This window comes from Oncorhynchus keta, chromosome 22 (genome assembly GCF_023373465.1).
Source record: "Oncorhynchus keta strain PuntledgeMale-10-30-2019 chromosome 22, Oket_V2, whole genome shotgun sequence".
NCBI lineage: Eukaryota > Metazoa > Chordata > Actinopteri > Salmoniformes > Salmonidae > Oncorhynchus > Oncorhynchus keta.
The window spans coordinates 24691233-24704362 of NC_068442.1; the positions used below are offsets into that span (position 1 = coordinate 24691233).

Below are 13130 nucleotides of genomic sequence, written 5' to 3' on the forward strand. Positions count from 1 at the left end.
TACATTCAGGAGCAGCATCATTATCTGTGTTTACAAGTACAACCCCTTACAAGCAGACACCAGAGTCAAACCAGTGGGTGTTATGTCATCTGTTAAAAGGCAAACCAATTCTAGTACACTGCAGTTCCTATTCCTACTAAAGAGAAAACACACAGACAAAAGTTAACTCTAATGATACCATTTTATGTTTTTCTTTCTCTTAGCTGGGAGGGAAAACCATTTACAATGGATCTCTCCAACAGTTAAGCCTCTTTTTCAGAATTTAGTTCAGCAATTCTTTCCTCTACTCGGTACACTGTCAAATCTGGATGACAAGACCATTTTCAGACAACCTTCAATTTTCCCCTTTATGGTAGAGGGAGTGCATGTATATTATATATATATACACTGTACAGGGGAATACTGTATTATGGATAATATGAGTTGACATTCACTATGTCCTTCTTGGGGACAAAGGTCACATTTAAACTGTTCTTGTGAATCATCAAATTGACTCCATTTAGAGAAATACAGCCATGACAAAATGTTTTCCCATACAATCATTCTGTGAGCAATTTCAGAGAAAATGTTTCTAATGATGTGGTTATGAATGAGGTCCCTTCTGACTAGCAGTGTTTCATAGTGACTCTACCATTCTCCTGCAGCCCACAGAGAGCCTCTTCTCTCCAGATTGTGCTAAGGGCTAAGAGCCAGAGGTAATGGCTCTGCATGGGGCCTGCTCCATACAACCTGCCACAGGAGTCCTGCTGCGCCTTTGTGGCTCAGATATGTGGTTAGTCTCTGTTAGAAAGGCCACATGAGGACCAGCTAGCTCAGGCAACACATACACAGGCATGTGCACACACATAGAGGATGGGTTATGCTACACACAGCCCTGATTCAGGGAACATTATAAGGGCAGTGGGGTGTAACATGGCCTTTACTGTGTGGTGATAATGAAAGTGTAAATATGTATTTTGAAAGCAGGAACTGCACAGTATATTCCGTTGCAACCTTGGAATAGAAACAATGTAGGAGGAGGAGCTGAAGACAACCAGAATCATTCAATGGATCTCAGCCGTTGCGTAAAGGATAGAACACCCGCTCCTTTCCATCAGGGTTTCAAAGCTCCGCCATGTCGGCTTCAAATGCGATGAATGAAAAATTAGAACATTCTTGTTCTAGGCAGTAAGGATATATTTTATTCCAAATCAATGAAATTCTCAAGTGAAGGCCAGCAGTCACTCCAGAAAGAGAGCGCAAGACAGAGGGAGCATCCACATTATGAAACCCATGGGGATAATCACTACTCTGGAGCGGAGCTAACAGTAGCAGTAGCAGCGTGAGAACCCATTTCTCACAGAGTTCCTCTCCTCTCTCTCTTCTGGCAAACACTCAACAGCAGCAGGCTTCTCATTAACTCAGCTTTCAGGCCGACACAGACCCATCACAGAGCAGAGACGACACAACATGGAGCAAGCAGATCGCAACCACAGATATATCAACACACAGAACGAATTGGTTTCTACTGTGTCCACCGAAACATTATGCTTCAAAGTGGACTTAAAGTAGTATTTATTTCCAGATCCCTGTCCTCTCATATACCATTACCAGGGCTTTCTCTCATCTATCCAGAGGGCTTCCAGTATTAAGTTACTGGTAGGTTTGTTTGCTACTCAAAAGAGAAGAGCAGCTTGGAGGGCAGTGTAAACATGGACAATTAAATAAGAGCTGAAGTCAGAAGCCATCTGGAGGGGATTCATGTCTAATGATTTGCTGTAATAACAATAGCAGAGAGCAGAGCCCCCGACGACAGCCAGCCACTGTCTCCTACTCAGCCTGGATTAGTACAGCACCAGTCACAGAATCAGACAGTCAACAGTGAGCTGGATGGACATGTTGGACATGATCACGTCATTGGAGACAATGTGATCGCTGATCACTACGTTTTGTGGAATTGGGTCATCACCAACAAACCTCCATTGCCACAATGGATTTTTTTTTGGGGGGGGGTTAAACAGAATAGGCCCAAGTAAACCATTTAAAATATTTTCTCATGCCCCATCAAAATGAAAGTCAGACAGTGTAGGCTACAACACAATCTGGAATTAGTTCTCCAGAATTCCAGAGGTACATGGGAAGCTAGCTGTGGCTATGACTTCCAGCTGTGTTTGGTAAAATCTTACAGCTGCTTGATGGCCTAATATAGCATCTTTAAAGTCAAAAGACAAGTCAACAGTAAAACATATAGTAGTGATGAACTCTCTCAATGTGTTCAAACCAAAATAGACTGGGTGCATAATGCAGACAACACAATGTGCAGTGTTTGTAAGTCGCTCTGGATAAGAGCGTCTGCTAAATGACTTAAATGTAAATGTAAATTATAAACACACTAATAAAAAGAAGCTGGTGAGCATTCAAATACTAAGTAACAATGTATCTACATACAGTTGAAGTTCGAAGTTAACATACACTTAGGTTGGTGTCATTAAAACCACTCCAAACATTTCTTGTTAACAAACTATAGTTTTGGCAAGTCGGTTAGGACATCTACTTTGTGCATGACAAGTAATTTTTCCAACAATTGTTTACAGACAGATTATTCCACTTATAATTCATTGTATCACAATTCCAGTGGGTCAGACGTTTACATACATTAAGTTGACTGTGCTTTTAAACAGCTTGGAAAATTCCAGAAAATGTCATGGCTTTAGAAGCTTCTGATAGGCTAATTAACATACTTTGAGGCAATTGGAGGTGTACCTGTGGATGAATTTCAAGGCCTAACTTCAAACTAAGTGCCTCTGCTTGACATCATGGGAAAATCAAAAGAAATCAGTCCAAAAATTGTAGACCTCCAAGTCTGGTTAATCCTTGGGAGCAATTTCCAAACTCCTGAAGGTACCACGTTAATCTGTACAAACAATAGTAAGCAAGTATAAACACCTTGGGACCACGCAGCCGTCATACCGCTTAGCAAGGAGATGCATTCAGTCTCCTAGAGATGAATGTACTTTGGTGCAAAAAGTGCAAATCAATCCCAGAACAACAGCAAAGGACCTTGTGAAGATGCTGGAGGACACAGGTACAAAAGTATCAGTAAAATGAGTCCTATATCAACATAACTTGAAAGGCCGCTCAGCAAAGAAACCACAGCTCCAAAACCGCCATGAAAAAGACTACGGTTTGCAACTGCAAATGGGGACAAATATCATACTTTTTGTAGAAATGGCCTCTGGTCTGATGAAACAAAAATATAACTGTTTGGCCAAAATGACCATCGTTATGTTTGGAGGAAAAAGAGGGAGGCTTGCAAGCCAAAAAACACCATCCCGACTGTGAAGCACGGGGGTGCCAGCATCATGTTGTTGGGGTTCTTTGCTGCAGGAGGGACTGGTGCACTACACAAAATAGATGGCATCATGAGGGGGAAAGATGATGTGGATGGAAAATGATGTGGATATATTGAAGCAACATCTCAAGACAGCAGTCAGGAAGTTAAAGTTTGGTCGCAAACGGGTCTTCCAAAATGGACAATGACCCCAAGCATACTTCCAAAGTTGTCGAAAAATGGCTTAAAGACAACAAAGTCCAGGTATTGGAGTGACCATCACAAAGCCCTGACTTCAATCCCATAGAAAATTAGTGGGAAGAACTGAAAAAGCTTGTGCGAGCAAGAAGGCCTACTCAGTTACACCAGATCTGTTAGGAGGAATGGGCCATTTCACATTCTTAAAATAAAGTGGTGATCCTAACTGATCTAAGACAGTAATTGGAACTGACCTAAGTCAGGAATTGTGAAAAACTGAGTTTAAATGTATTTGGCTAAAGTGTATGTAAACTTCCGACTTCAACTGTACACATTAATTAATCCCACAAGCATATGAAACCTAAATAACCTCCTGACCTATATTATTGCAAGTGCTTTAATAAAAGATGAAGGTTTACAACAAATGAGGTCAGGCAGTAATAGAAAACAAAAATGATACCACACCTATACTCTTGCAACACCAGAATCAAAATGATGTATTCTTGCAACACCCTTGTTAGGCTACATAGATTAAAAAAACACCCCCATCAGCTTATCTACTAAGTGAATTTCAAGGTCATGGCAAAGAAAGGACTAACATAAATCTTAATGGGCTCCCAAAACATAGATAATGATCATGCCATTTCTCAAAAATGCTAGTCCTCTATTAGAAAATAAGAGGAAAACATGCGGGTTGAAGCTAAAAATGCATTAGTCTGGCTTTACTAATATAATCAACCCTCTCATGCAGAATCACTAGCTGTAAATAGTAGAAGCAAAGCCCTATAAGGATCAAAGGTGGATTAGCATACCAGCTCCCTATCCCAGCCTAGTCAGGGTGAGGAGATTTTAACAAGCTCTAATAAGATTTAAAACAACCTCAGACCTATAACTGATTCCCTTGTCTAAGAGCATGCAAAAACCTAAGCTGTACATGAATTCATTAGATAGTCTTGCTGAAAGCAAAGCATAGCTCTTGACTTCTTACATACTCTTATTATTATGATATAATTTATACTTTTTGTACTTAAACAATATTTAAATTAGCTCTCAATGCATTACAATGGCAATAAAAGGCCCATAGAATTATGTAAATTGCCATGCATCTCCTTCTACACCATTTAAGCTATCAACATGAAAACAACATTGAGGTGTTCATTCTGACCCTACTTGGATTGCTTGCCAAAGGCTTTTTGATACCATTTATACTTTTGTAACTACAGTATAAGTCTTTTAAATGTGCATAAATTAACATGGTTTGAATGAGAATCATAGACATTCAGTGGTAGCTATTCAAAATGTTCCTGCTCCTTGGCAAATAAAGCAAGAAGACCAACTTTTAATAATTCAGGCTAACCTAACTTCAAGTTCTTAAAAACTTGTATCAACTATTTACATTTGCAAATTACAATAAAATAACTCTAACAGTAACTCTTGAACCATTCAAACTAGAGACACCAAAACAACTTTCTCATGCTCAGGCTATCCTAAACTTCAAATTATGTAGAAGGTTGATGAACTATAACTATATAAATCTGCATATATTAGAATAACATAACTCACCAACAGTAACTCTTGAAACCAACTTCACATGTTCAAGCTATCCTATCCAATCAATCAATCAGTCCATTCAGCTATTTTTCTACTATAACCAGTCACTACCATTACTACTGCAGTCACTTCCACTACTGTAATTTATTTAAAAACCATAAATGCCTTTAAAAAGTTAGCAAGCAGACACATTTTCTTCAGTAAATGTACTTCTTTAGTTATGATTGTTAATTAAACAAAATATATGTAGGGTCCTAATTTGAACTATATTGTCACAGCAAAATAATCCTGCAGCAACAGGATTTGAACGTTTAGTCCATAATGTTGCTTGATCGGTGGTTGGGCTACTAGCTGGCCAAACGTAGGCTACATGAAAAGTGCAAAATTACCACATGTTAGTGTGGGTTTTCAGTGAATTTCTGTAAATCACAAAGCTCATCTGCAAATTCTTAGCAACAAAAGACTGATCAAATTAAGATCCTACATCTGTAAGTGACTGGCATGAGGAAGTAGGGTGAGAATAAATCCATCATCAGCGTTTTTCTGAGAAGGTGGGAGAGAGAAGGATGAAAGGTGTCATATGCTGATGAATGCAATCTTTACTTGGGTTCCTTTCTCTCATCTTTATACCCTCCACTTGTGCTCCACATTCATCCCCCCTTTCAATCCCTGTCTGATTAAAAGACAGGTCAATCTGCTGCAGGCCTGGGGCATGTCTCCTGGAGTCACCTCTAGTGTGTGCGTTCCAGGCCTCCCCCACCCCTACTGTGTGCCTAGAGGTGACCCCAGGCAACATGCCCCCGGCCTGCCTGCCCCACACACACACACACACACACACACACACACACACACACACACACACACACACACACACACACACTCGTATGTGAAGTGATGCTTAGGGGCACTATAAAAGAAATTGTGTACACATCAACAGAATATAAAACATGACAAGGATAGGGAGGATATCCCACTTTAGAATATCCTTCATGTTCTGGTCTATACCATTACACTTATGAGGTTTGAACAACATGGGGCTAATAACCCTCTGGGAGTTGCAGTCACATCCACTAAAGATGACCTGATATATTCCATCCAGATATCATTCATTCCAAATCATATAAACACCAGCTCTCAATAGCAAATAACATTCAAGCCCCATGACTACAATACTACAACCTACCACAAACATTAGCACTTTACTAAGGCAGAAAGTCAAGGTCAGGACTGTTAATTTAATCTGATTTCAAGGCCGCTAAGCCGCATGTGCTATTTCTAAATTTAATGACATTCGAGTGTAACGTGTCTTAATTGGAAAATAGTAAATCAGAGGTTTGAAGAACAGCTTGCAAGCAGAGAGGCATTAATCAGCCATCATAAATACATCCTCAGTTAAGAGCCAGGCGTGATTTATCCACAGAACATGCAGCAGCAAATGATGACCCATCCCTTTAACTACCCAGGGTTGTGAATACCAAACGAGACAGGAGATACATCACTCTGTCAGATGCATCATCACACTTATCATACATCTACAGTACATGTTTCAAATATCACATCTATAGCGCAGCCAGTGAGATGGTTAATTAACCTTAATCATAAAAAACTGCACTTTTTGTATGAGTAGGATTCCCAGGCTCCCGTGAGCAGATATAAAGTAGAGTAAACATCCTGTAATTACACAACGTAATTATTTGTTCCTCTAATGTGCATTAAATAAAAACCTGCTCTACATACAACTAAAGAAGGAACCTGCAAGTATGAATTTCGTTGGACGGTGTATACCATGTAGCCTGTACATACGACTAATAAAACTTTAAACTTGACTCACACACAAGCAATGACAATCTACACATCACCTTCCTATTCTTTACATATCAAGATGTCCTTGTTACACCCACTTCTGTTCTCGGAAAACAGACATAGTTTGGCCTATTTGTGGGCTGAACTAAATACAACCACCATGATTAATCATCAATCTGAGGCCTTCACTCTAACTCTCTGCTCTTCTAATACAAAGGCATCTTCAGACTGGCCTTGTGCCCATGAACAATGAACAGAGCAATAACAATAATAATACTTTTGGGAGTGCTTATATTTGTCCTGTTTAACTCTTGTACAAGTGTTCATTGTTCCAAGTGTGTAATGGAAATGTGTTTCTTGCATATCCCAACTCCCGAGACACCCGCAGGGAGTGGGGTTACAGCCAGGGTCACCATTGTCCAGTGCCCCAGGGCCATTGGGGTTAAGTGCCTTGCTCAAGGGCAGTGACATGTGTCACCTCATCTGCTCTGGGATTCGAACCAGCAACCTTTCGATTACTGGCCCAACCCACTAACCTCGCGGCTAACTAATGCCTCCATGTTTGGCCTTCTCTACAGACAATGCATTGCACATAATTTTACTCAGTACTGGGATATTTTAAGGTCATCAGGAGAGGCTTTGAAAGAACTGTCATACTTCGTGTTACAGTATGGAATAAAAGTCCCTAAGTAGGAGTGTTCTTGGTTGTGAATGCCGATTGTACTATAACTAAGGCAAACGGTTCAGCACTTGCGACGTTAAACCACCAGCAAATTCACTATTTGACCCCTGCATATAAGTAATATGTCTCAAACAGTAACGAGGAGCAGGCTGTTGTGTCTTCACTGATGCTGGCTCAGAGAGGATATAGGCTTTCCTCTAATGTCATTTGACGATACAGATGCTGACAGAAATTGTACATCTTACCCTTGTCGCAGGGGCAGGGAGAAAACAGCTCCTTTTACTCTAGCTAAAAATACCCAGAAAAGTAGAACGTCCTCCAGCACTGCTTCACAGGGATCCAAATAGACTCCCGCCTCCCTAAGCATTTAAGAGGAAACCACTCTGCCATTTAGTAGAGCTAATATGATGGTCTCCCTCTACAATAACCTCCACTTATACTTAAATTGAGCCAAAAATCTTTATTCCTAAGTCATGAGGATAAATACTTTAAATTAAGCTAATATAAAACACAGAGGGTTTTGTAAGTATTGAGTAAAACAAAGTGTAAATCCTCTACAATCATTATGTAAGTGGCTCTAAAATGATACTTGATACTTGAAAATGATACAATACATTGTTTTCTCTCACCCATCTACATGTTATACCCCATAATGAAAAACTGAAAACATGTTTTTAGGCATTGTAGGAAATGTATAGAAATGTATCAAAAACGTAGTGTCGGTCCCATGTTTCATGAGCTGAAATAACAGATCCCAGAAATGTTCCATACCTACAAGAAGCTTTTTTTCTCTCAAATGTTGTGCACAAATGTGTGTACATCCCCATTGATGAGCATTTCTCCTTTGTCAAGATAATCAATCCATCCACCTGACAGGTGTGACATATCAAGAAGCTGATTAAACAGCATGATCCTTACACAGGTGCACCGTGTGCGGAGGACAATAAAAGGCCACTCTAAAATGTGCAGTTTTGTCACACAACACAATGCCACAGATGTCTCAAGTTGAGGGAGCATGCAACAGGCACGCTGACTCCAGGAATGTCCACCAGAGCTGTTGCCAGAGAATTGAACGGTAATTTCTCTACCATAAGCCACCTCAAACATAATTTCAGAGAATTTGGCAGTATGTCCAACCAGGCCTCACAACCGCAGACCACGTGTATGGCATTGTGTGGGCGAGAGGTTTGCTGATGTCAATGTTGTGAACAGAGATCCCCATGGTGGTGGGGTTAAGGTATGGGCAGGCATAAGCTATGGACAATGAATACAATTGCATTTTATCGATGGCAATTTGAATGCACAGAGATATCGTGAAAAGATCCTGACACCCATTGTCATGCCATTCATCCGCCGCCATCTCCTTCAGTGCCTGTGCCCAAGAACACTAAGGCAACCTGCCTAAATGACTAAATTGGCCCATAGCACTTACATCTGTAGCCATGAAATGCTTAGAAAGACTGGTCATGGCTCACATCAACACCATTATCTCAGAAACACTAGACCCACTCCAATTTGCATACCGCCACAACAGATCCACAGATGATGCAATCTCTATTGCACGCCACCCTGCCCTTTCACACCTAGACAGCTACAGCTCACCGTTCAACACCATAGTGCCCTCAAAGCTCATCACTAAGCTAAGGACCCTGGGACTAAACACCTCCCTCTGCAACTGGATCCTGGACTTCCTGACGGGCCACCCCCAGGTGTTAAGGGTAGGTAACAACCCATCCACCACGCTGATCCTCAACAAGGGGGACCCTCAGGGGTGTGTGCTTAGTCCCCTCATGTACTCCCTGTTCACTCATGACTGCACTGCCAGGAACAACACCATCATTAAGTTTGCTGATGACACAACAATGGTAGGCCTGATCACCGACAATGACGAGACAGCCTATAGGGATGGTGAAAGGACAACAACGTCTCCCTCAACGTGATCAAGACAAAGGAGATGATTGTGGACGACAGGAAAAGGAGGACAGAGCATGCCCCCATTCTCATCAACGAGGCTGTAGTGGAGCAGGTTGAGAGCAGGTTGAGAGCTTCAAGTTCCTTGGCATGCACATCACCAACAAACTAACATGTTCCAAGCACACCAAGACAGTCGTGAAGAGGGCACGACAAAACCTGTTCCCCCTCAGGAGACTGAAAATATTTGGCATGGGTCCTCAGATCCTCAAAAGGTTTTACAGTTGCACCATCGGGAACATCCTGACGGGATGCATCACTGCCTGGTATGGCAACTGCTCGGCCTCCGACTGCAAGGCACTTACAGAGGGTAGTGCGTACGGCCCATTACATCACTGGTGCCAAGCGTCCTGCCATCCAGGATCTCTGTACCAGGCGGTGTCAGAGGAAGGCCCTAAGAATTGTCAAAGACTCCAGCCACCCTAGTCATAGACTATTCTCTCTGCTACCGCACGGCAAGTGGTACCGGAGCGCCAAGTCTAGGTCCAAGAGGCTTCTAAACAGGTAGAAATAGGAGGAAGGGAAGCGCTACTAAGGTACACAATAGTACATTTTGGTAGACAGAATGTGCTCTTTGGTAAAAGAGAGTCCCTGACGAAGGCCATGCAGCCGTAACGCGTCGGATTTAAAAAAAACTTTTACCCCATTGAACATGCCATACAAATAAAGGCATTTGAATTAATTATATGAAGAGTGCCTTGGTCCTCCTTTCTTTTTGAGGCTTCTAAACAGCTTTTACCTCCAAGCCATGAGACTCCTGAACAGCTAATCAAATGGCTACCCAGACTATTTGCATTGCCCCCCCTTCTACGCTGCTGCTACTCTGTTATTATCTATGCAGTCACTTAAATAACTCTACCTACTATCTACATATTATCTCAACACCGCTGCCCCCACACATTGACGCTGTACCAGTACCCCCTGTATATAGCCCTATTGTTATTTACTGCTGCTCTTTAATTATTTGTTATTCTTAGCTCTTACTTTTCTTTTGTATTTAACTTTTTTTTTTTACCCCTTTTTCTCCCCAATTTCGTGGTATCCAATTGTTGTAGTAGCTACTATCTTGTCTCATCGCTACAACTCCCATACGGTCTCGGGAGAGATGAAGGTTGAAAGTCATGTGTCCTCCGATACACAACCCAACCAGCCGTACTGCTTCTTAACACAGCGCGCATCCAACCCGGAAGCCAGCCGCACCAATGTGTTGGAGGATACACCGTGCACCTGGCAACCTTGGTTAGCGCGCACTGCGCCCGGCCCGCCACAGGAGTCGCTGGTGCGACCAAGCCCTCCCTAACCCGGACGACGCTAGGCCAATTGTGCGTCGCCCCACGGACCTCCCGGTCGCGGCCAGTTACGACAGAGCCTGGCCTGCAGTACAGCGCTCTTAACCACTGCGCCACCAGGGAGGCACTTTTGTATCTTCTTAAAACTGCATTGATGGTTAAGGGCTTGTAAGTAAGCATTTCACTGTTGCAAGGATCTGTACACAATTTCTGGAAGCTGAAAAAGTCCCAGTTCTTCAAAGGCCTGCATACTCACCAGACATGTCACCCAATGAGCAGGTTTGGGATGTCTGGATCAACCTGTACAGCAGCATGTTCCAGTTGCCGTCAATATCCATTAACTTCGCACAGCCATTGAAAGAGTGGGACAACTTTCCACAGGCCACAATCAACAGCCTGATCAACTCTATGTGAAGGAGATGTGTTGTGCTGCATGGTCACACCATATACTGACTGGTTTTCTGATCCAGAACCCTATCTTTAAAAAATATATATATTTGTGACCAACACATGTATATCTGTATTCCCAGTCATGTGAGATCCATAGATTGGGGCCTAATCACCCTGCATACCACTGCTGGCTTGCTTCTGAAGCTAAGCAGGGTTTTGTCCTGGTCAGTCCCTGGATGGGAAACCAGATGCTGCTGGAAGTTTGTGTTGGAGGGCCAGTAGGAGGCACTCTTTCCTCTGGTCTAAAAAAAATAATAATATCCCAATGCCCCAGGGCAGTGATTTGGGACAATGCCCTGTGTAGGGTGCTGTCTTTCGGTTGGGACTTTAAACGGGTGTCCTGACTTTCTGAGGTCATTAAAAGATCCCATGGCACCTATCGTAAGAGTAGGGGTGTTAATCCCAGTGTCCTGGCTAAAAATTCCCAATCTGGCCCTCAAACCATCATGGTCACCTAATAATCCCCAGTTTACAATTGGCTCATTCATCCCCCTCCACTCCCCTGTAACTATTCCCCAGGTTGTTGCTGCAAATGAGAACGTGTTCTCAGTCAACTTACCTGGTAAAATAACAGATAAATAAAACAATAAAATGTAATTAAACTGACTAAATGTCCTTATATGAACTGAAACTTAGTAAAATCTTTGAAATTGTTGCATGTTGGTTTATATTTTTATTCAGTATAGAAATCTTATTTATTCGCACCTCTGAGTCAATGCATGTTATTGTATTGAAAATATGAAGAGTGGTACTCAGTGATGAGTTATGTTGGATTTTCCTCAAACATAATGCTTTGTATTCAGGACATATTTACATATTTAATTTCTTTGCCACATTCTTTGCAGTTTTACTTTAGTGCCTTATTGCAAACAGGATGCATGTTTTGGAATATGTTTTATTCTGTACAGGCTTTCTTCTTTTCACTGTCATTGAGATTATTAATGTGGAGTAACCACAATGTTGTTTATCTATCCTCAATGTTCTCCTATCACAACCATTAAACTCTAACCATTTTAAAGGCACCATTGGCTTCATGGTGAAAACCCTGAGCAGTTTCCTTCCTCTCTGGCAACTGAGTTAGGAAAGACACCTGTTTCTCTGTATTGACCATCCAAAGTGTAATTAATAACTTCACCATGCTCAAAGGGATACTCAACATCTACCAATAGGTGCCCTTCTTTGCGAGGCATTGGAAAACCTCCCTGGTCAACATACAATCATTGGATAACAAAATAGACAAACTACGATCATGAATATCCAACCAACAGGACATTAAAAACGGTAATATCTTATGTTTCACCAAGTCGTGGCTGAACAATGACATGGATAAAATACAGCTGGTGGGTTTTAAGCTGCATCGGCAAGATAGAGCAGCTGCCTCCGGAAAGACAAGGGGTGGCGGTCTGTGTATATTTGTAAACAACAGCTGGGGCACGAAATCTAATATTAAGTCTCGAGGTTTTGATTGCCTGAGATAGAGTATCTCATGAAGCTGAAGACCACCACACTATTTACCAAGAGAGTTTTCATCAATATTGTTCGTATCTGTCTATTTACCACCACAAACCGATGCTGGCACTAAGACCGCACTCAATGAGCTGTGGAAGGCCATAAGCAAACAGGAAAGCGTTCATCCAGAGGCGGCGCTCCTAGTTGCCGGGGACTTGAATGCAGGGGAACTTAAATCCATTTTATCTCATTTCTACCAGCATGTAAGATGTGCAACCAGAGAAAAAAATGAAAAAGACTATCTAGACCAACTTTACTCGACACACACAGAGGCGCGTATAAAGGTCTCCCTCACCCTCCATTTGGCAAATCTGACCATAATTCTATCCTCCTGATTCCTGCTTACAAACAAAAACTAAAGCAGGAA

The 13130-nt window shown here is 41.9% G+C and overlaps 1 protein-coding gene across 2 annotated transcripts in view; it reads right to left on the reverse strand.

Annotated features, from left to right (window-relative positions):
• Positions 1 to 13130, reverse strand: part of LOC118401224 (talin-2-like) — a 143081-nt gene that overhangs the window by 78745 nt on the left and 51206 nt on the right. The gene's annotated exons all lie outside the window — the stretch shown is intronic.